At 40.1% G+C, this 20,916-nt stretch overlaps 1 protein-coding gene and 1 long non-coding RNA gene across 3 annotated transcripts in view; one reads left to right on the top strand and one right to left on the bottom strand.

Moving 5' to 3' along the window:
- The window catches only part of ntm (neurotrimin), a 993,858-nt gene that overhangs the window by 491,597 nt on the left and 481,345 nt on the right, over window positions 1–20,916 (bottom strand). The gene's annotated exons all lie outside the window — the stretch shown is intronic.
- LOC115594160 (uncharacterized) overlaps window positions 14,677–20,916 on the top strand; it is a 66,807-nt gene continuing 60,567 nt past the window's right edge. For both annotated transcript variants that reach the window (XR_003986431.1, XR_003986430.1), the window contains exons 1-7: window positions 14,677–15,137; window positions 15,903–15,971; window positions 16,056–16,148; window positions 16,249–16,344; window positions 16,494–16,673; window positions 16,831–16,919; window positions 17,044–18,212. This is a non-coding gene — a long non-coding RNA (uncharacterized LOC115594160). The remainder of the gene's footprint in view (window positions 15,138–15,902; window positions 15,972–16,055; window positions 16,149–16,248; window positions 16,345–16,493; window positions 16,674–16,830; window positions 16,920–17,043; window positions 18,213–20,916) is intronic.

Here is a 20,916-nt window from a genome sequence, read left to right on the forward strand (position 1 = left end):
CTCATATGCTCTGCGACCCGCGAGCAGGCCATCGGCGACACGACATCTCTTTTGAACCATGTGACCCAGCTGGGTCTTACTGTGAATTTTGCAAAAAGCTGTTTAGTTCCCAGTCAGCAAGTCGTGTTCATCGGGGTTGTCCTCGACTCAGTCATGATGAGGGCCTCTCCCTCCCCACAGGGGGTGGACGACATCCTCAACCTTGTCTCACGTGTTCGGAAGGGTACAAGGTTGACATATGGTCTATTTCTCCAGCTACTGGGAAAATTAACAGCTACGTCGACGGTCGTCCCCCTGGGGCTCCTCTCACTGCGCCCCTTGCAGGTGTGGGTTAATGGTTTGGGCCTCGACCCCAAGAGACATCAAGGCAGGACGGTGATGGTCTCAGGCAGGTACCTTCGGTCTCTCAAACTCTGGAGAAGCAGGGCTTATCTCTCCAGCGGTGTTCCTTTGGGCTCACTTCCTTCCCGTCGGGAGGTAGTGGTAACAGATGCCTCCCTCTTGGGCTGGGGGGCTGTTTGGAACCACAGGACAGTCCTCAGCAGAGGCTTCAGCACATAAACGTGTTGGAGCTGCGTGCGGTACACTTAGCCCTCAGGCACTTTCTTCCCTTTTTGGAAGGGAGGCATGTCCTTGTTCATTCAGACAACACTTCGACAGTTTACCATGTGAACCACCAAGGGGGAACCAGGTCCAGTCATTCTCTAAGGGAGGCTCAGAGGCTCCTTCAATGTGCCTCACCTCGCCTTGCAAGTCTCAGAGCAATGCATTTGCCGGGTGTGCAGAACGCAGCTGCAGACCTGCTTTCTCGCCAAAACCCCCCTCCGGGGGAGTGGAGGCTGAACCACATGGTGGTCCAGATGGTATGGGAGAGGTTCGGCAGAGCGGATGTCGACCTATTTGCCTCAGAGACGTCAACGCACTGCCCGCTGTGGTTTTCCCTATCGGAAGGGGCAGGATGCCCTGGCACACTCCTGGCTGGACTGCCTCCTGTATGCCTTTCCTGCTGACACTTCACAGGATAGACAGGTGCAATCACACTGTGTTGCTGGTGGCTCCCGACTGGCCCGGGAGGATATGGTTTCCTCTTATCCGGCGGCTTCTCAACGGAGTGCCTTGGCCTCTCCCACTGAGGCAGGATCTCCTGTCACAGTTGAAGGGGAGCATTTGGCATCCTCACCCGGAGCGCCTCCAGTTGCATGTCTTGCCGCTGAAGGGCCGGACTCGTTACTGAATCTTTGTGATCAGGCTGTTGTCCAGACCATAATCAGTGCTTGTGCATCCTCGACTAGGCTGCTGTACACCAACAGGTGGAAACTCTTCTCTGGTTGGTGTGACAGTCAGAATATAGACCCAGAGCATTGCTCTGTACCTGTACTGCTCAGATACCTGCAGACGGTGCTGGATAAAGGGCTCTCTGCCTCTACTATAAAGGTGTATGTTGCTGCTATCTCTGCTCGACAGGCCTTCGTGCATGGTCGATCTGTGGGGTCACATGCTCTGGTGGGCAGGTTTCTTAAAGGTGCTATCCGTTTGCGCCCTCCACGTGCTGTTCAGGTGCCTTCATGGGATTTGCCTGCCGTCCTGGAAGCCTTGTGCTCTCCTCCATTTGAGCCCCTGGAACACTCTGACCTCAGGTGACTGTCCTGCAAGACTGCCTTCCTTCTAGCTGTTACATCTGCAAAGCGGGTTGGTGAGCTTCATGCCCTTTCCGTTGCCAGTGACTGTTTGCGGTGGAATTCTGATGGATCGGGGGTTACTATGTGGCCCAACCCCTCTTTCCTTCTTAAGAGGCTTTATGCTTTTCATGTCAACCAACCCATCAGTTTGGCAGCTTTTGCCCCAGAGTCGGGGGTGGAGGGACTACCTCCTAATGCCACCTTTCTTTGTCCTGTTCATGCTCTGAAACAGTACATAGAGGTTTCTGCTAGTTTTCACAAGTCTGATGCTCTGTTTGTCTGTCATGGAGGGCATAGGAAGGGCTATGCCTTGTCTAAACAGAGGCTCTCGCATTGGGTTGGTGATACCATATCTCATGCGTACAGACTCGGGGGCCTCCAGATCCCTGCAGTGAAATGTCATTCGACCAGGAGCGTCTCCACATCGTGGGCTGCTTTGAAGGGCGTTCCACTGAATGACATCTGTGCTGCAGCTGCGTGGGCTTCTTCCTGTACCTTTGCCCGCTTCTACAGAGTTAACGTGGCCGTTCCCCATCCTGTGGCGACAGCTGTTCCTGCGGTCTGCAACTGAGTTTCGGTGAGTGTGGATTCCTCATGACTTTGTTGGTATAGGTCATCCAGGTATTTCATACCATCTCTGGCGGTCAGGAATAATGAAATAGAACGAGAGTCATCCAGAGTCATCCAGAATTCATAGAACCTTAGTTACATCCATAACTCTCGATTTATTTGGTGCTGTGGTTTCAATATGTGGTGACACACTAGCACAACATGTGCTTGCTTGTTTCAAAGAAGGAGTTGGTTTTGCCTACAGTAAGTGTAGGCATTGTGAATGTACTAAGTTTTAATAAAAGGACACTGGAAAAACACATTCGACAGTGCCTTGAAATCGAGAGAGCAAGCACAGATTTGTTTAAAACAGCCCTTAAAACCACCTATGGGATAAACAGAAGAAACAAGTTGGTTGATTTTCCAGCCTTTGACTTCATTCAGCAAACGCCACAGGATATTATGCACATCATTCTTGAGGGTTTTGCACCCATGGAATTTAAGTATGTTTAAAAATACCTTGATCTCTCTGGACAGATGGAATTGGACATGTTTAATTCAGCCATGCAGAGTTTCCCTTTTTCACCACTAGATATTTGTGACAAGCCCTGTCCTATCAGTCTCAGTACTTTGGCCTCTAATGATAACAAACGGAAACAGTCCTCTGGGCAAATGCTCATATTGTTGAAGATCATGCCATTTCTGCTGAGCAATATAGAGAACAATGTTTATGTTCAGTTTGTTTTGGACTTGGTTGAGATAGTTTAGTTACTATTTGCCCCTGTTTCATCTGTCCATACTGTATTAAGACTGAAAAAAATGAGTAAGTTTCAATAACAGTGTGTATGTTTTGACAAAGTGTTACCTTGAAGATGTCATTACACTTAAAAATGGAAATGAATAACCTTAATGTATAAGGTGTGGAAGGACTGTGTTAAGTTGAATCTGGTGATGTGTCTTGTTGTTATTTAGCTGCAAATAAATGTTTTGATGTTGACACAACAATGGTAGAATTGTTTGATTAAACATATCCTAAATGTGACTTTGAATATGCAATTGTTGCTGGGTAGTTTTGAAACAAGTTTTATTGCTAGAAATAGTCTTAAAAGACACATTCTGGCTTGAACTGTTTCTCTGAAAATTATTTATCTTGATGTGCTGATATAAAAAACTAAATTTAAGATCTTTTAACTTGATAATAATAAAAAGATAAATATTCTTAAAATAATCTTAATAATCTTACACAATTTGCCCTTACATAGTATATTACTCTCAAAACAAGAACAATAGGATTTTAGAGCTACATATAAGATTGAAAGTCTTGGTTAGATTAGTTTTTGGAGTATATGCTCTCCTCACAACAGTGCAGGTGGTTACCTTTATGAGAGGTTCATTTTAAATATAACAGCAGACCTCCTAAGCAAAAGACAACTTTCATAAGGTTGGAGGTAACTCATGCCTATCAGACTAGGGCTAGTGTTAATGATCCGTGATTTCTGAGGTTCACTACCAACATGAAGATCTGTGCCTTTAGATTTGGTTGTTCAAGGAATATTACATATTTAACAAGTCTAAGAAACCTCCACAGTCCAAGAGAGAAAGTGAAATTATGGATTATTGAAAACTTGGAAGTGTTAGATCATTGTCTCACTGTCTTATGTGTGTATGTTATGTGTATGATAGTGTGTGTGTGTGTGTGTGTGTGTGTGTGTGTGTGTGTGTGCATGCGTGTGTGTGTGTGTGTCTGTATGAACCAGGGTCCTAGCGCATATTTAGATTACGAATTACTGCCCTGTAGTTGTTTGTCTCCACGCACCAGTCAAGTTGCTGTTACTGTGCTATGCCATTGAATAATGGCCAGAACATTTTTTCCAGATTATCAAGATGCCACAGTGAAGTTTTCCTTTAACACCTGTGACATTTTTTTGACATGTCGTTTAACATGTATATTGTTGTAATGGCCTAAAATGTATTCTGTAAGGACACAGTGACCATGACCTTCAACCTTTGACCACCCAAATGTATTCAGGATTGAATACAAATGAACTATCATGCCACATGTGAAGAAAGGCCCTCACTGATTGTTTTTGAACAATCACTGTCACAAGAATGGGATGGACAGACAGACAGAAAACAATGACAACAATTTCAGTTGGTTAATTATGTAACGGATAGGTTAAACCACTTCACACTCTGTTGACGTTGATTCATTACTTGCTAAACACCTGTGCAATCCACCATGTGAACCACTAATGCAATTTGACTTCTGCAGCATTTTCCTTTTTTTCTTAAATAACATTGCCCTGCTATGCACTGGCACAAGGCATGAGACTCTAATCTTTTACATGGCACATCAGCATGAAAATGATCTGTGACTGATGTCCTTATGTCAAAAAGCCATCTGGCAAGTGCTCTGAATCCTGCTCTCTGCCTCCTGTCCCAGTGGATTATCTCCATCTCCATACTCCAGCACCTTGTGATTTTTAAGTAAATTAAGCAAAGAACATAAAGTGCAGATTTGCAAGTATGACATAAAAAAGGAAGGCTTCTTGGCAGCTGAAGGAATAAAGAGACTTCTTGGGTTCTTCAGAGCTTGGGTTAATCTTTTAGCATACATGCAGTAAGTGTAGATGAGGAAGCAGGTTAATTAATGAATATTGAATTAAACAATTAAGTTAAATCAAAAATTGTTTGCACATAAAATCAAATAAAAATGACATGTTAAAATTTGGCAACACTGTCTGGTTACAATAATTTAAAGGATTGTTTTTTGTATATGTTTGCTATTGTTAACAAATCCTATGATAATACCCCAAACCATCAACGTATGTATAATAACAAGTGTTGTGTGTGTACCACAGCCTGATATATCTTATTCCTCTGTGCAATAGGTACAAGGTTTGTATCGATAATTTTACATCACCAGTCATGCAAAACAAATACTATGCGACATCACATAAACAACAAAAACAAAACAATTGTATTAAATTATCAATTATTAAACTTATCATCAACACACACACTCACACACACTGCCCTCCTGTTGTAACTACTCACCAGAACACCAAATGTGCAACATTGTCAGCTGTTTAAAGGAGCTTTTTTAAAGAAAAAAAGAAAGACATTAAATGAAATGTTTTTTTTTTTTTTTTTGCAGATTTACGTCCTCAGTAAATCAGTGGGCTTAAGGCTGAGAGTGCGGACAGCATGGTTTCAATATAGGGCTGATTTTGGTCCAAGAGACCATCCACATCTTTGTTGTGTCATTTTCATGGTAACTGTTTTTTAATGACTCAAGTGTCTCACTGAAGTGTTTGTATGAAAATAAACAGGTGAATTTCACTGAATATATTGCATAAGCCAACAGACTGACCGAACTCCCAAAAGGTGCTGTCCTTCACGCCCCTTGAATAATTCCATTATATAAAGAAAATTATACCCTCACACATCAGAGTTTGGTGTAAACATAACATAATTTAAGATAAACATTTGTCAAATAAAATGTTGGCTGCTTTGCTGTTGAATCTCATGTGATCGTATACATTCACAATGTTTCCTGTATAAATGTCTGTAAACCTTGATAAATGAATCCCATCGTGGCTGTATCCAGAGTATCCAGATGGAGAGTGGAGGATTGCACCACTCTAAAGTTCTAGTGTACCTTATTAATATAATGGAATTGAAAGCAATTGCAGTTTATGTAAGCAACCAGCAAGTTATAAATATACTGAAAGTCTATAAAGAAGATTGACTACATTGCCTTTTAATGCACCTTAATATAAAAATGTTGTTATGATGAGTGAAGTACCTTTAATTAGCGTATTGTTCTAAGCACTATACAATTGAAATGAAGTGTCTGGTCTAAATACTTATTGAATTTCACATACAATGGCAGTGAGTGGAGACAATCAACAGCAAAGCATGAACAAAGAGTAAAACACTGCATGCAGAGGCCAAGCTACACAAATCAGCTAACTGAAACAAAAGTTGTTCCTCATCTCAACATTGAGTGGGCTATAAATATAAACAAAGTAAATTAAGTTTATTGATGTCAATGCGTTTTAGAAGTGAGATAACAAATGCCACCATAGTTAGCCCAACTTCACAAGACAAAGTAAAGACAGGAGCTTATATTGTAGAAAATGGATGCACAGGTCACCTTATATTTTGCTGACAAATTCTACAAAGAAAGACAGCTTTCTTACCAAATGTCATTATTGCAAATGTGGCTTCAGCTTTTGTTTGTCTATTTTTTTTTTTTTTATATTCTAACAACAAGAATGAAGTGTTTCTGAAGTGGCTGTATCTACCCACGGAAAGACTTGATTAGAACAATTACCATCATGAGCGACTACGGGTATCTTATGTTAACACTGAGATCATTACATAATGAGAAAACAAAAGCATCTGTTAATTGCAACGTATAATTAGACCCTTCAAATGCTGTCATAATGATGACCTTAGACTCTGATTAATCTCTCATATCAGGTTAATTCTTTTTGTATCACAAGTGAGTTTCCAGTTTGAAATTCAGTCATCTGCAAGATCTAAATAAACCTTCCTCCCTCAGGATTTAAGCAGCAGTCCAGATGTTTTAAGTGTCTCCTAAAATGGTCAAATACTAAAAAGACCTCTGAGTTTTTTTCAACAGGAATAAAAAATGGAAATGGAGATTTAACGGTTTCCAGCATTGCTAGAGAAGGGAGGCGCTGAGCAAAACAGGAGGGGACGAGTGGATATTTATTCACAGTGTCGCATCTCTGCAGCTTTTTCTTCCCAACTCGGATGGGCCTTTTTAACATTAAATTATTGCAAAAATGATCAACCAAATTCTTAAAACTCATGTAGGCTGCCTTCAGTATGTGTTAATGTTACTACAAACAGCCCACCTTTATCCAAATTCCAAAGAACTTCCATTCCTGAGGGAAGTTCTTTATTTCACTGTAGTCTCTTCGGTAGCCATCTAGGAGCTGCCACTGATATGAATCCATTAAACTGGCAAACTTACCACTCTGCATCAACAACATGTCTTGTCATGATATACAGTATAGGATAAGGAATACTAACAGTTGTAGCCAGCCACACAATGCATGGAACAATGAAATTAATCAGAGCTGCAGCATTCTCCTGCAAGCAAAAGGAGGGGGGTCATTTCTGTACATCAATCCAAATCTTGGGAAAGACAGGTTATTGGTGTCAGCTGTGGAAATCTATCAATGGGAACACCTCAACCCTGGCCAAGTGAGCCTTGGGAACCGGGTGCAAGAGCACGAGGGAAAAATCTATTTATTCGTGTTTTTCCCCCTTTAAGATGTACAGAGGTACCTCCAACAGAGCTGCTGCTACCTTCAATCAATTCCACATCCATCACTTAGTGGGGTTAAACATCAATTGATTTGTCTTTTGAGATTTTCTTATCCTTTTTTAACCTCTCCTATCCAGAAAGTCTGCAGGCAGGGGACTAAGTCAGCTACCATTTCAGCTCTATGTTTAATATTTCATATCGAAGGAAGTCTCTAAGTACAGGTAATCTAGAAATTACTTTTCAATAGAACAGATACAATAAATGAATTCCCTTGATAAATAAAGAACATTACACCATGTGAAAAGGCTTCCTTTTTGCATATACAACAAAACTGTGAATGTGTTGAGCTGTGTAGGAGGACGTGTGCTGCTTGTGATTACCTTCACCTGCATTTTAAAAAATATTCATCAAAATTACAAGATATCATACTGTGAAATGGATGGCCAGAGTTGTAAGAAAATCAGACATTGTTTCACAACAGCCAAACATTAAAAGCTGTCACACTTACTGCAATATGAATGAGATCAGTGTAACATTATCTGCAAAATACAAAACTGACCAGTGCCGTGTTCCAATATCCATACTTTCCGTACTTACTATACTTAGTTTGAGTACGTAGGGTGTTCCGATATCTATCGCGGTGAAAATAAGTGTACTTAAAGGACCCGGATGTTGCACTCATAACGGCAAAATCATTGAGTGTGCAACGATGTACACTTTGCGCACTCAACGGCCGCCATCTTGTCTACGTAGCGGAAGAAGCGGAGCCAGGCAGAGGCGCTCCGCTCGGATTTTTTTTTTTTAAATAGCTTCTGAGACAACAGCGCCTGCAGCGGAGCCATATTGCAGGATTGTAGGATTGTAATTGTTAAAAAGTAAAGCCGTAGATGTCTTATGTTCACCGTTCAAAGCGGGATGTTTTTGCCGCCGCGGCGGCTGTCGCGATCGTAATTTCCGGTAAGTGCACCACGGAGTATTAGATTTGGAACAATACTCACCTGCTGAAATCTGCGTACTTAGTAAGTGTGGATAGTGTACTACGTTTAAGTGTACTCATGGAAGTATGGATATCGGAACACAGCACAGGACAACACGTCTAACCTGAGGAAGCACCTTGTCAAATATAAAAGATATCTAAAAGCTGGAGAGTGCACTGTGATGCCTTAAAGCCAGGTTCCCTGCAGCAGCTGTAGCTGCTGTTAGCATCCTACAGCCAGTGCTGCGCTTGGTCATGAAGAGTTGAACCTTCCTAAATGATTGACAAGGCAACTTCATCAATATCTCTATGCAATTAATTAGATAAATTGATACTGGATAAATTGTTGTAGGAGAAAACTGGGCTTGTATTACTGTCTTGTTGACATTTTCTTTGCCTTTTGTAATAACCTTTGTCAAAACCCTGCCACTGTTGTAGTGATAACAACTACTACGTCTTCCTCTTCTGTATTGCTTGTTATTAATGCTCCTTTAGACAGTTATTTATATTTTTTAGACAATCCACTACTATGCAGAAATAAGTCTCTAAAATTGAGTCTTGTGTGCAGAGTTGAAACAGTTTCTCCAGCTACTTCCAGATCTTTGAACAGCTTACTTCTTTGAACCATATCAGTTGTATTTGGTAACTTATTTATGTTACAACTGAAATTACATTTTTATTATCAAAGACAATCAGGTACCAAATTTCAGATAATTCCAATCTGCAGCCTCACCACTAGATGTGACTTAGTCCTACACACTTGACCTTTAACTACCTCAGAGTTCTCTGTGGGTCAAAATAAGACAGAGTATGCATAGCAAAGAGTTGCATCACTGCATTGCATTATTGATGAGACTGTAAGCGCTGCTGTCAAACACGAATGCAAGGTTTTGGGACTGTTAAAAAGAAATAAATGAAAAATAAAAGAAATAGGTAACAAAGACTGATAGCATATACTAGTAGCTGCAGTCAGGCATTTAATCATGAAGAAGAACTGACGCCTAAAGTCACAGAGCCCTAACCTTATTTACGGCGTAAAACTCCTGCAAACATGCACAGCTACATAAAACACAATGTAGACACTCAGGGAAAAACACTAAATCATATGTACAGTACACAGTGGGGAAAGGGTGATAAATTGGAGTGATTTTGTCCGTTTATTAAAAATCCGATAGTGGCCGGTCAATACCATCCATCTTTGATGTTGTGGCTGTCTGCACAACTCTCTGTGAAACATGTCTCTTCTTCCCTTAAGAGAATGCAAAAGTAGAAACTATACTAGCATATTTTTGGCGCACCAGACCAGGAACTAATGGAAATGCATAGATGTTTTTATTGTGTTCTTCTCCAACTCTATCTCACTAATTTCCACTGGTATTCTTCCATTATATTTTGTTGAAAATATCTCCCAAATGATACATATTTTTTTCAAATAAATATATTATTTCAAATTGTATACTGAGTACTAATTTAGTGCACTGACCAAATGTTCACATTTTCCAATCTTGCAGATACCAGTTTGAAGTGGTAAGACTTATCTTTTGTGTTTTAGGATAAAACAAATAAGACAATCAAAAGCAAAACTTAAAGAACCCGAGTTGGCAGAGTCTTGAAACTTGCTTGTGTTCTGTAATCCAACATAATAAACACACGTTTATAATAATAAGGTACATAATCATGAGGAAGTAATGCATGCAAACTTTTGCATCCAATCTTAATTTAAAAACAAAAGCTATTAGAATTTTCTGTTTCCTTAAATAGCAAATGTGAAAAGATAATGTTGATACTTCATTGGAGAGTATAGATACCCATAAGGACTGGAGCACTGTTAAAGACTAGTTCTTATCCTCTGGGAAACACTGTATTAGTGTCATTAATTTGGACAGAATGTGGATATATGCACAAAACATAATCAATCACAAATAAAAAATAAAAATATTGATATCTAGTTTCAAACGTAAGAGCCAGACGGCACCTGGGCTCATCAGTTGAGATGTTCGCCTGTTGGTCGCAAGTCTTATGTCTGCTCTGGATAACAGTATGTGTGATAATGAGACAAATCACATGGTTAATGTCTGAGTGCCTGAGGGCTCTCCGACCCTGGGAAGCAAGCTATGAAAGCAAACTGTGGCTGATGATCTATTGAACCCAATTTAGGCGGATGGGCCAGGCAGCTAGATGCTCCTGAAAAACACACACATAGAGCCGCTTTATTCACATCGCGTCATGGGCATAACTTTAACTACTATCTTCGGATAACATAGGCGTTAGCACTGATGAGTGGAAGGAAAAAATAGACAATTTGATATTGTCTTTGTTTTCTTTAATTTTATTTGCTGCCGTGCCAAGATTTCAAAGTGACGGAAGAGTGGCGGTATGCTCTGTGTTGTCCAAAAATTGCGAACAGTTTATCCAAAAATAACAACTACCGTATGCTTTTGAAGCTACCCACTGTGCACCCTTTGCTGTTGCGTTGCGAAAATATTCAACTGCAATACCTTTCTTCTGCTACTTCGATTTAGAAAAAAACACAGATCAATATGTCCCTGTCAGGCAGATAAAATTGGGAGCATGAGTAGAGAAATGCTATTTGCTCTGTGAAAGCTACTGGAGAATCCACCTAAGGTAAGAGGGAGAAAAAATAAATGATAACATGCACACCTCCACAACATCAGCAGGTATACTTGCAGTAACATTAGCTTGATCATTAGATTAAAACCTTAAATGGTACATGAGCAGCTGAGATTTTCTGTAATGCTGGCTTTTCATAGTTAAATCAGGTTGGCTTGTATCGTGCTGAAATGTTGATGCATGCAGAGGCCATCTAGATAAAGCATAAGATCTAATGGAATATAATCTCCCACTGAAAGCTATAATACCACTATAATACCACTTTGCCCATCAGAATAAAACAATCTGCTCATAATGGTGTGTGCTGGGGCCAACAGCATTAGCAAGAATTCGATTCCTATCTGACCTTTTTATACTGATCATCACAATCAACAGCATCCTGCTGGGCAACCATCATTCTTTTCAACACCTGGCCTCTTCTTATGGGCTGTTTATTGCAATGTATTTAGAGTTTGAATAAGCACATGACTGATGATGAATAAAGCCCTCTTAAGCAAATGATGAAGAAGCTAAAAAAGTGCCCAACTAAAACCACATAATGCCATAACATGTAAGTCATGTTTGAAGTAGGGATTGGTTTGACCTTTAACATGCAAATATCTACAATGCGTTCACTCCTATGTGGATTTATGGCATTACCATGACACTGTCCATATTTATTCATAACTGGGCAGTAAAGATAATTCAACATATTCAGGTACGTGAAGGACTGAATAAGTTGCTCTATTTCCAGTCACAATCAAAATGATATATCATTGCTGCCAAAAACCTGTCCTGTCTTTACCATGTGCAAAATCCATGCACTTCTGGGTTTCAGCTTCAGGGCATGCTTGTGTTTGCCGATTCAGAAAGTGGTGAAATGAAACCCATCGCGTTTCTGATGAGGATGGGTTGGATGATCTGAGCTAAACTATCCATTAGGAGCCGCTACAGCAGCAAATATTCATCACTGAACAAGAAAAATGGGCTAGAAGTTTCCCCATAATTAGTTTCTGTTCAAGCATGTATACACTATTTTAGACCATGCCAAATGGATAGACAAATTAGTCCAATTTATTCCTATTAAATGGGCTATACTGTGGGGGTTGGGGTCTGTGCCATATGGCGGTCAGGTACAGTGTGACATAAAGCACACAGCAGCAGTAGGCACACAGCTGTTCAAGTTAGAGGGTGGACAGATACCTTTCCCCTAATAGATACACTGATTTGCTCCTTTTGCTTTAAAATGTGAAAATGGGCGTGCAATGGATGTGTCATAGAAATGTGAGTGTGCTCAGATGTTGGGCTGCCTTTCATTTGTTCTGATGTGTTTCATTTGTTTGGATGTAGTTTAGAAGTCAGGGTATATTTCTGATGTTTGAGTCTGTCTGTTCCAGTAACATCCAGACTGAACACCAAAGTCAGTCCAGACCCAGTCCTTGCCTACACCTTGTGTTATGGAGACTATAATACTTAATGAAATGTAATGCTTCCTATTTTGAAATACCTCTTCAGACATTTATCTGTCATTAAGAGTTTTCTGACTATGGCTTTAGTAATTGCCATGCCAGTCCTTCCAGAAAAACACGGAGTTCTTTTGTGATTGTTGCGGGGAAAAATCCTTGATTATGCAACATGTTTTCTTAAAAAATGCGATGGAATATGTGGGATATTTATGCAATTTTATGCGATGAAATTGCAGGAACTTGCAAAAATTGCAGGAAATTGCAAAAACTGCGGTTTGATGAAAAAGAGAAAAAAAAGTGATTCCCCCAACACCCTGTTCTCACTAGGCTACTACCTTGATGTAAAGAGTCATTTCTTATTACTTCCTATGATAAGCAGCATACTACATCACAGAAAGTGCTGGGAATATTTAAGTTCACATCTTGTTTTATTTCAGACCTTAATAAACACATGGCTCAAACTTACAAAAAAATGATGAGTCAAACAAGTTCTGTAGCTTTACAAAAGGAATATGCTACAACTTCTGTAAAAGTGAATAAATAAAATATAAAAAAATTAAATGTGTGCTTCCTGTTTTACAGAGGTAGCTATACAAAACAGACATCTTCTGTTAAAATAGGTGCTTCCAATGCACAAAGTGCAATGTCTTACTGTACCGTATATTTACATTCTACTAATATACTTACAACTGTAAGGTTTTTGAAACTAGTATGATTTTTCTGTTGGCAAATGAGACTGATTTGCAGGCTTCATCATGGCTTCATCGCGGGGTTTGCAGCTTTTCGATGATGTTCACGTCGCGTAATTACATCACTTCATAAGGTTCCCATGGCAACAGGGGAAAATGGCTGCTCTTGTGTGAAGTAAACGCAACATTTTTCAACTTTCTGCTGAGATATATGTGACTTTTTTGCAACGAAAATGCGAGGATTATGAAATCATGCAAGCCCTGCATATTTTGCGCGGAAATCGGCAATTTATGCGACGAAAGTGCGGCGTATTTGAAAAAATGCTGCCCCCGCATAAATATGCGGACTTTGGCTGATTATGCATTGAATTATGCGATCGCATAATCGCGTTTTTCTGGAGGGACTGCCATGCCCATTCTTTATCCTGTCACTAAAGCTCTTGTTGCCGCAGTAGTTTTCAAGGACACACTAAACACAAGACCAGACTTATTGGAATTTTTGGGATTGATTGGGATGAAAATATAGGCAGATAGGTCGCAATGGCCAACAGTAAAGCTGCCACAGCACTAGTGCCTTTAGTTTATGTTTGGATCAACAATGTTGATGTCTAGAGTTCTTTCCAGAAAAAACTGCCTGCTTGCAATTTGCATTCCTTTAATAGGTTTCTTTCCCATTCAAACCCTCCAAGAATAGACATATTTAATTCAGTTTATCGCCTGCTTTTAAATTTCAATTAGTGCCTCTTATACTGCAATACAAGATATTCCCAAACAGTGCACATTCATGCCATTTGCTGTTAAGTCAGCAAATGCCTGCTCGAGAATGCCTAACAAAGTGTTATGTGCTTCAGCAGAAATCACATGAAAACAGGAAAACACTTTACATAAGCTTCTCAAATATGTTGACATCACAAACACTCCAGAAAGTGTGCATTGCATATACAGACCCTGGAGGCTGAGAAGTAGTGAGTGTGTGACACGTCCGTGACCGTGTTTGAGATGATGACATGCAGAATATTAATGTAACCCTGTTAAAATGTATCCAAGATAAAGATAATTTAATAAATATGTTCATAGAGTGATAAGTAGCATTTAAGGTTAAAATGTTAAAATTCATTGTCCAGCAGTGAAGTTATAATAATGCTCATTGAGAGTAATTAATATTGGGTATTGTTCATGTAACATGTAAGGTTTCATAAAATACAGCATTTAAAATGTTAATTGTTGGTTGTGTTTTAATATGTTAAAATGCTTTGAATGTACCTGTAAGAATAGGAAAGGAAGAGTTGTACAAATGTTTTGTGAATTTGTCCTTCTTGGACCTTTGGTGATTTTATGTTATGTCAGGACCTTTCTTATTCCTGGACCAATCTCATTCGAGGTCAAAGGACCAGGGGCGGGATGAACGGAGCTGACCAGGAAGTGAGAGAAGGAGTGACGAGCGGAGGAAGCCGAGCGATGCACGTTGTCTGCTGTAAAGTAAAAACAGACGAACTTTCTAGTTAATGTCTACGCCAGTTTGAGTGAAGGTGTTCGACCAGGACTCTTTTAAAAGCTTGAATGGTGGTAGAGTTATATGTTTGAGTGGACTACTCAGCACAAGAAGAAGGAGTTTGAGTTAGCAGCTGACCTAGCGGCTAGCGGTGCGTGCACGGACTTTCAATAATACCCAACTGCAGCCACTGCGACCCCCAAAGCCACTACAAACCACGCCCCATACAAACCACGCCCCTACAAACTACGCGTACGTGTTGCTACGGTGGCCGAGAAGGACGATTAAACTCACAGCAGCAAATGCAAGCAGTCAAAGAAGAAGAAGAAGAAGGCAAATGCAGCGAAGATAAGACGGCAATGCCAGTTCAGGTGAGACGCATTTATGTTATTTTTAAGTTCCCGGTTGGAAGGTGTAAACATTGAACACTTAATGTCATTTTAACCGTACGTTCGCCAACCGCAGTTGTCAGCAGCGCCTGTAGGCAGACAAGATGGAGATGCCGGTTCAGGTTAGGTCGTTTACATTTTGGGAAGATGTTGACGTTTAATTTTATGTTTGAGACGTCTTTTGCCAGGCAGAAAGAGCATTAATGACTGTTTTTCAAAGACACCGGACTATTTGTAAAAAAAAGAACACATTTCGTCAAACCGATACACTGAAAATGTGCGTAAGCAAACCCATTTTGTGTCGTCTTTTACGTTATGAAAATCAGATTAATGACTGAGCAAGGGATGATAACAGAAGTATTGAGGGAACACGGCACGTAGACGCAGAATATTGTCATTTAACTCAACATATCAATGTGTTATTTTGACACACAAAAACATTAAGAAATAGGGTCATGTTTTATATCACTTCAAATAACTGTACTGGCTAGAGATTTGTTAACGGTGACGTTTAGGTGCATGTCAGAAAGTGACATACAAATACATTTATTGCAAAAATGACAGATGTATTCTTGAATCCATTTAAATTGTTCATGTTTGATTTGTTTATTGTAAAAAGCAGAAAGTTTGTACATTTTGTCAATAAACCTAATTTGCAATGGGGGTGCGATAATTTTAAGTGCAAATGTCAATCCTACCTGGATCCCCATAAAACAAACTGACACAATTATGGTTTGCTTTCTTCAGAGTCCACAGGACATCGACCACATGTACAGTAAGAGGCCTTACAGCTTTCCACCCAGAGAGCATGTTAATGTGAGTGAAGATTAACCCAAGAGAACAACATATCCAGTGTTTACAGCTGTGCACTAAGCCATGACTTTGTGTGTCTTGATTAAGGACTATAATGACAGCATGGACTAACATGATGTGGTCACCACAACCAGAGACGTTGGGATCCTGAGTGAAGACGCATCTTTCGACAGGCTTGTGGTGAGGACATGCAAAGGATCAACAAACAACAAATCTTATTTGATATACTTAACCAGAATAATTACGTTTAACATCTGAATGCTGTTTGATCAAATTTTAGGAAAGGGCTCAGCAAGCTGAACACCATAGAAAAGTCACTAGTGACCTTCATGTAATGTTCATCACTCAGGATAACGGTCTACTGCAACATCTTGAAGTGAGTTTGAAAATGGAATTTAAGTCACATAGTGTAACTAATTTTGGTCAAAATATGTTAAATGAATGATTTAAGTGAAACATTTTCTGTTAGCCTAGTGTTCGTACATTTATTTTGAGCATTCTCCTAAGAAATATATATATTTACAGGCGGTCATCGCATGAAAAGTTACATCCTCATGGGCAACATCAAAGGGCAGGGTGATCATTTTCTTTGAGGAGGATGAGCAGCTGGACAGAGTGCTGGGCTTCTTGACAAGCCTGGTTAAAGCACAGACAACCAGGTGTCACAATCACGTGGCATTTGTTATGGATGTGCTTCTGCCAGAGGTAAATTATGAAACTTTTTTATTTATTATAATAACATTTTGTATAATTGTTATTATTGTCATTCTTTAACTTATGGTTAATATCTTGTTAACTGCAACATGACAGACAACTTAAATGTCTATATGAAAGATGTCCTTTTGTTCACCTCATGACACAGGCAACAGTCCACGCCCTTTCAGCTGTCCATGCATTTTCCATTGACAGAGCGACAGAAGTTTATAAATGTGGACTGCAGTATGACTTGAGGTATGCTACATACATAAGGAGAGTGCTAATACCTATAAGTATTGTTTTTTACATTGTTTATGACAGCCTTTCCGTGTGAATTTCCTTTTACTAATCGCTATTTTCTTCCATTTTGTCTCATCAGTGGAAAACGGCTGTTGGCTCATTACATGACAAACAACATGGCTCTACAGCAACTAGAAAAATATGCTGAAAAACTCAGAAGAGCTCTGGACTCTGAGGAGTTTTTGAAGACGCTTTAGTATGTATGTAGGATGAATTAAAAAATAGTCTGTGAAATGATAATGTTTTATTTTATTGCCAATAAAAGTTGTTGCTGGCTAATTCATTTGTCTCAACTTTTGTGTTTTGAGGTACATATTTTAAAGAGCTGTGTATGGTCATATTTATAAATACATAAATACATTTTATTTGTGTCAAAGGGCGAGCAATCTTTTCTGTTAACCCATAAGAAATCATCACCTTAGAGTGATAATTATGGCATCTGATGTAGTAGGCCAAGCTCTGTGACAGTGTGGCTCTTAGAAAAACAGCTGGTGGAAACAACCTATTTTAATTGAAATGACTACTACTAATTATTATTATTATTGTAAAATATTTTATTTTATTTAGTTTAAAATAACCTTGTGCACATACATTAGTCACTTATATAAAAAATGAAAAGATGCATGCAACAGATTTAGCAGTCCTATATAATCTTTTATCCCAATCTTTTATTTTTTTTATTACTTAACTTTCTATTTTTGTATATATTTATTGTTTCAAGCACATTGTTTGCATTGAAAAGCATTTAATGTTGTGAATCAACCGTTAAAGTTGTTAAAAATGATCTGGTTATTGCTTCGTTTCCTTTGTGTTTGCTTTCTAAGTGCTCTGGGCCTCCACAGCCACCGTAGTGTTGTATGGGCGTGTTTTGTAATGGGCGTGGTTTTTAGCGGCTCTGGCTTAGCTGCGGCTGCAGCTAGACCCTTCTCCGGACTTTGCTAACAAGCTAGCGACGAGCAAACTTGATGCGTAGAGCAGGTGTGGAGCTGTGAGACCGAAGACAGACACAGAGACCCAGACGGAGCCGGACAGCGTTGCCGAGTGGTGGACTTTGTCGATATCGTCAGCGGTGGGAGTCTTCTCTTCATCGCTCCTCCTGCTTCTGGCTGCCTGGATCCTGAGCGCGGGAGGCTAACGCAATTTAGTGACGGTACCAGTGTTTGTTTTTTTGCCTTCGTGGTGAAGCAGCCATTTCCTTTAAGGCTACAACGTACAAGAGATACCTTCAGGCCTGCAACGTTGAACTGGGTATTTTCATTTAAACTATTTTATTTTCTTTGGGCCCATGTGTTTTGAATGTGTCTGTGAATGCACTATTGTGAGTTGTCAAGCATTTGATAAGAGCATTGAAACAAATATTTAACCAGTGAGTTCATATTTTTTCAAAGTAAATAACTCATACTTTTTCATAAAACAGGTGTGGTTATTTAATACTTTTGATATTTTAAGTTAAGACAGAGTGATATGTGTTTGTGATAGACCAGTGATGTTGATAGGTTTTCAATGTAGTGAGTCCCCGGGACCCACAGGTGGTGAGTTGAGTGGGTCCCTGGGAAATCCAATGGGTCCCGACTCCCCAGTTAAAAAAATGTATTTCTTTCTTATGTTATTCTATTTCTTAAATTTTATTGAGTGTTAAACTCCTTTGAAGGTGGTATGATATGGTTATAATAAACGGATATATTCATGTATGTTCAAAATGTATCTGAAATTAAACAAATAAAATTCCAAATCATTTTTTGTAGCAACATAGGCTAAATAGCACCAAAAAAAATTACTAAAATTCAAATAGTCTGCTGACCTGCAATAGGTTTTATCTTTTTCTTTGGTGGCATTTTTGCGTTCTCCTTTTCCTGCTTACTCGAGAAAAAACGGGATCTCGTTGGAAGCGCCATGTATGCGCAGACGCCGTTTGGGCATAACAAAATGGCGGCTGCCATTCAATGTAGTTTTCATCACCACCACCGGGTTTTGTTTTATTTTATTTATTGAAATTGGAAAAATTCTTCTTCTTATTAGGGCCCGAGCAGGTCATCGACCTGTGAGGTCCCTATTGAAATTGTAAAAATTATTAGGGCCCGAGCAGGTCATCGACCTGTGAGGTCCCTATTGAAATTGGAAGAATTATTCTTCTTATTAGGGCCCGAGCAGGTAGACCTTCGAGGTCCCTATTGTAATTGGAAGGAAATACATTTTCTTCTCCAAGTTTGACTGCAGTTTTGGATGCCTGAACATACCCAAAAACTCACCAAATTTGGAATATACGTCACATCCGGCGAAAATTACGATCCTGCATTGTCACTGGGCGTGGTCATGACCTGCAGGCTCTGTAGCTCCCCTAATGTTCTTCTCTGCCTTCCACATGCGCGTAGACGAACGAAATTCGGTACGCATATTCCGCGTGACCTGACGCACAAAAAAGTCTGGGGGGCCCATACTGTCACTCTAACAGGAAGTCAGTTATTTTGATGTGTGGCGGCATTTTTCCCAAATTCATGCCTACTTTGAAAACTATCTTGTCCTAGAGCTTAAACACCACAGTCTTCAAATTAACTCAGTTATCTTCTTCATGCCTTGAAGAACAAAAGTTATGGAAATCATTCGGCTGCGTCAAACTTTAGTGGGTGGGGCGGTGGAAACCATTTTTTCCTCACGCCGTCAAGCATCAAGGCTTTATAACTTCAACATACAATTTCCTATCCACACCAAACTGCTCGTAAGTGTAGAGGCTGTCTCCCCAAATAAATCTCAGCATCAATACTAAGTCGGCCATTTTGCTTTTGGCCGCTATTTTGAAATATTGCCCATCTTCGTACTGAAATGATCTCCTCCTACAGATGTAACACCACCGACTTCAAAGTCACTCAGTAGCATCCTCTGACCTTGAAGATGAAAAGTTATGGAAATCTTTATCCTACGTCATACCTGCTGGCCACAGTGGAGCGGTCAATTCAAATCCTTCGCCGTAAAGCATCGTGTCCTCATAACTTCTTCATACAATGTCTTATCTCGGCCAAATCTCTCAGGAATGCAGAGGGAATCGCCCTGATGAGATCTGTGTAGTCATGGGGCGTGGCCGTGACGCGTGGGCTCTGTAGCGCTCCCTATTGTGATGCCCCGCCTCCTACTTGTAACATAGAAGGACGAAAATTGGTACGCATATTCCTCATGACCGGACGCACAAAAAACCCATTTGGACTCCTAGTGTCAGTCCAACAGGAAGGCAGTCATTTAGATGTGTGGCGGCGTTTTTGTCCAAATCATGCCTACTTTGAAAATTATCTTGTCCTAGAGCTTAAACACCACAGTCTTCAAATTAACTCAGTAATTTTCTTCATGCCTCGAAGAACAAAAGTTATGGAAATCATTCAGCTGTGCCAAGGTTAAGTTGGCGGTGCGGTGGAAACCATTTTGTCCTCACGCCGTCAAGCATCGAGGCTTTATAACTTCAACATACAATGTCCTATCCACACCAAACTGCTTGTAACTGTAGAGGCTGTCTCCCCGAACAAATCTCAGCGTCAATAATTAGTCTGCCATTTTGCTTTTGGCCGCCATGTTGAATTATGCCAATCTTCGTACTTAAATTGTCTCCTCCTACAGATGTAACACCACAGACTTCAAAGTCACTCAGTAGCATCCTCTGACCTTGAAGATGAAAAGTTATGGAAATCTTTATCCTACGTCATTCCTGCTGACAGTTGCGGAGCCCGCCATAACAATCCTTCGTCATGAAGCATCAAGTCCTGATAAGTCCTTCATACTATTTCCTATCTAGGCCAAAGGGAATCGAGAGGGAGTCCCCATGAATAGATCTGTGCATCAATACTCTGTCATTTCCATAGCCCTACCCACTGGAAACATAAATTAGTTTTAATCTCATTCCATTAGGGCTCCTACAAGCTGTGAGTGACACAAGTCGCCACTAGATGGCAGTGTTGTCTTTCAAGTC

Source organism: Sparus aurata, chromosome 13 (genome assembly GCF_900880675.1).
Source record: "Sparus aurata chromosome 13, fSpaAur1.1, whole genome shotgun sequence".
Classification (NCBI taxonomy): Eukaryota; Metazoa; Chordata; class Actinopteri; order Spariformes; family Sparidae; genus Sparus; species Sparus aurata.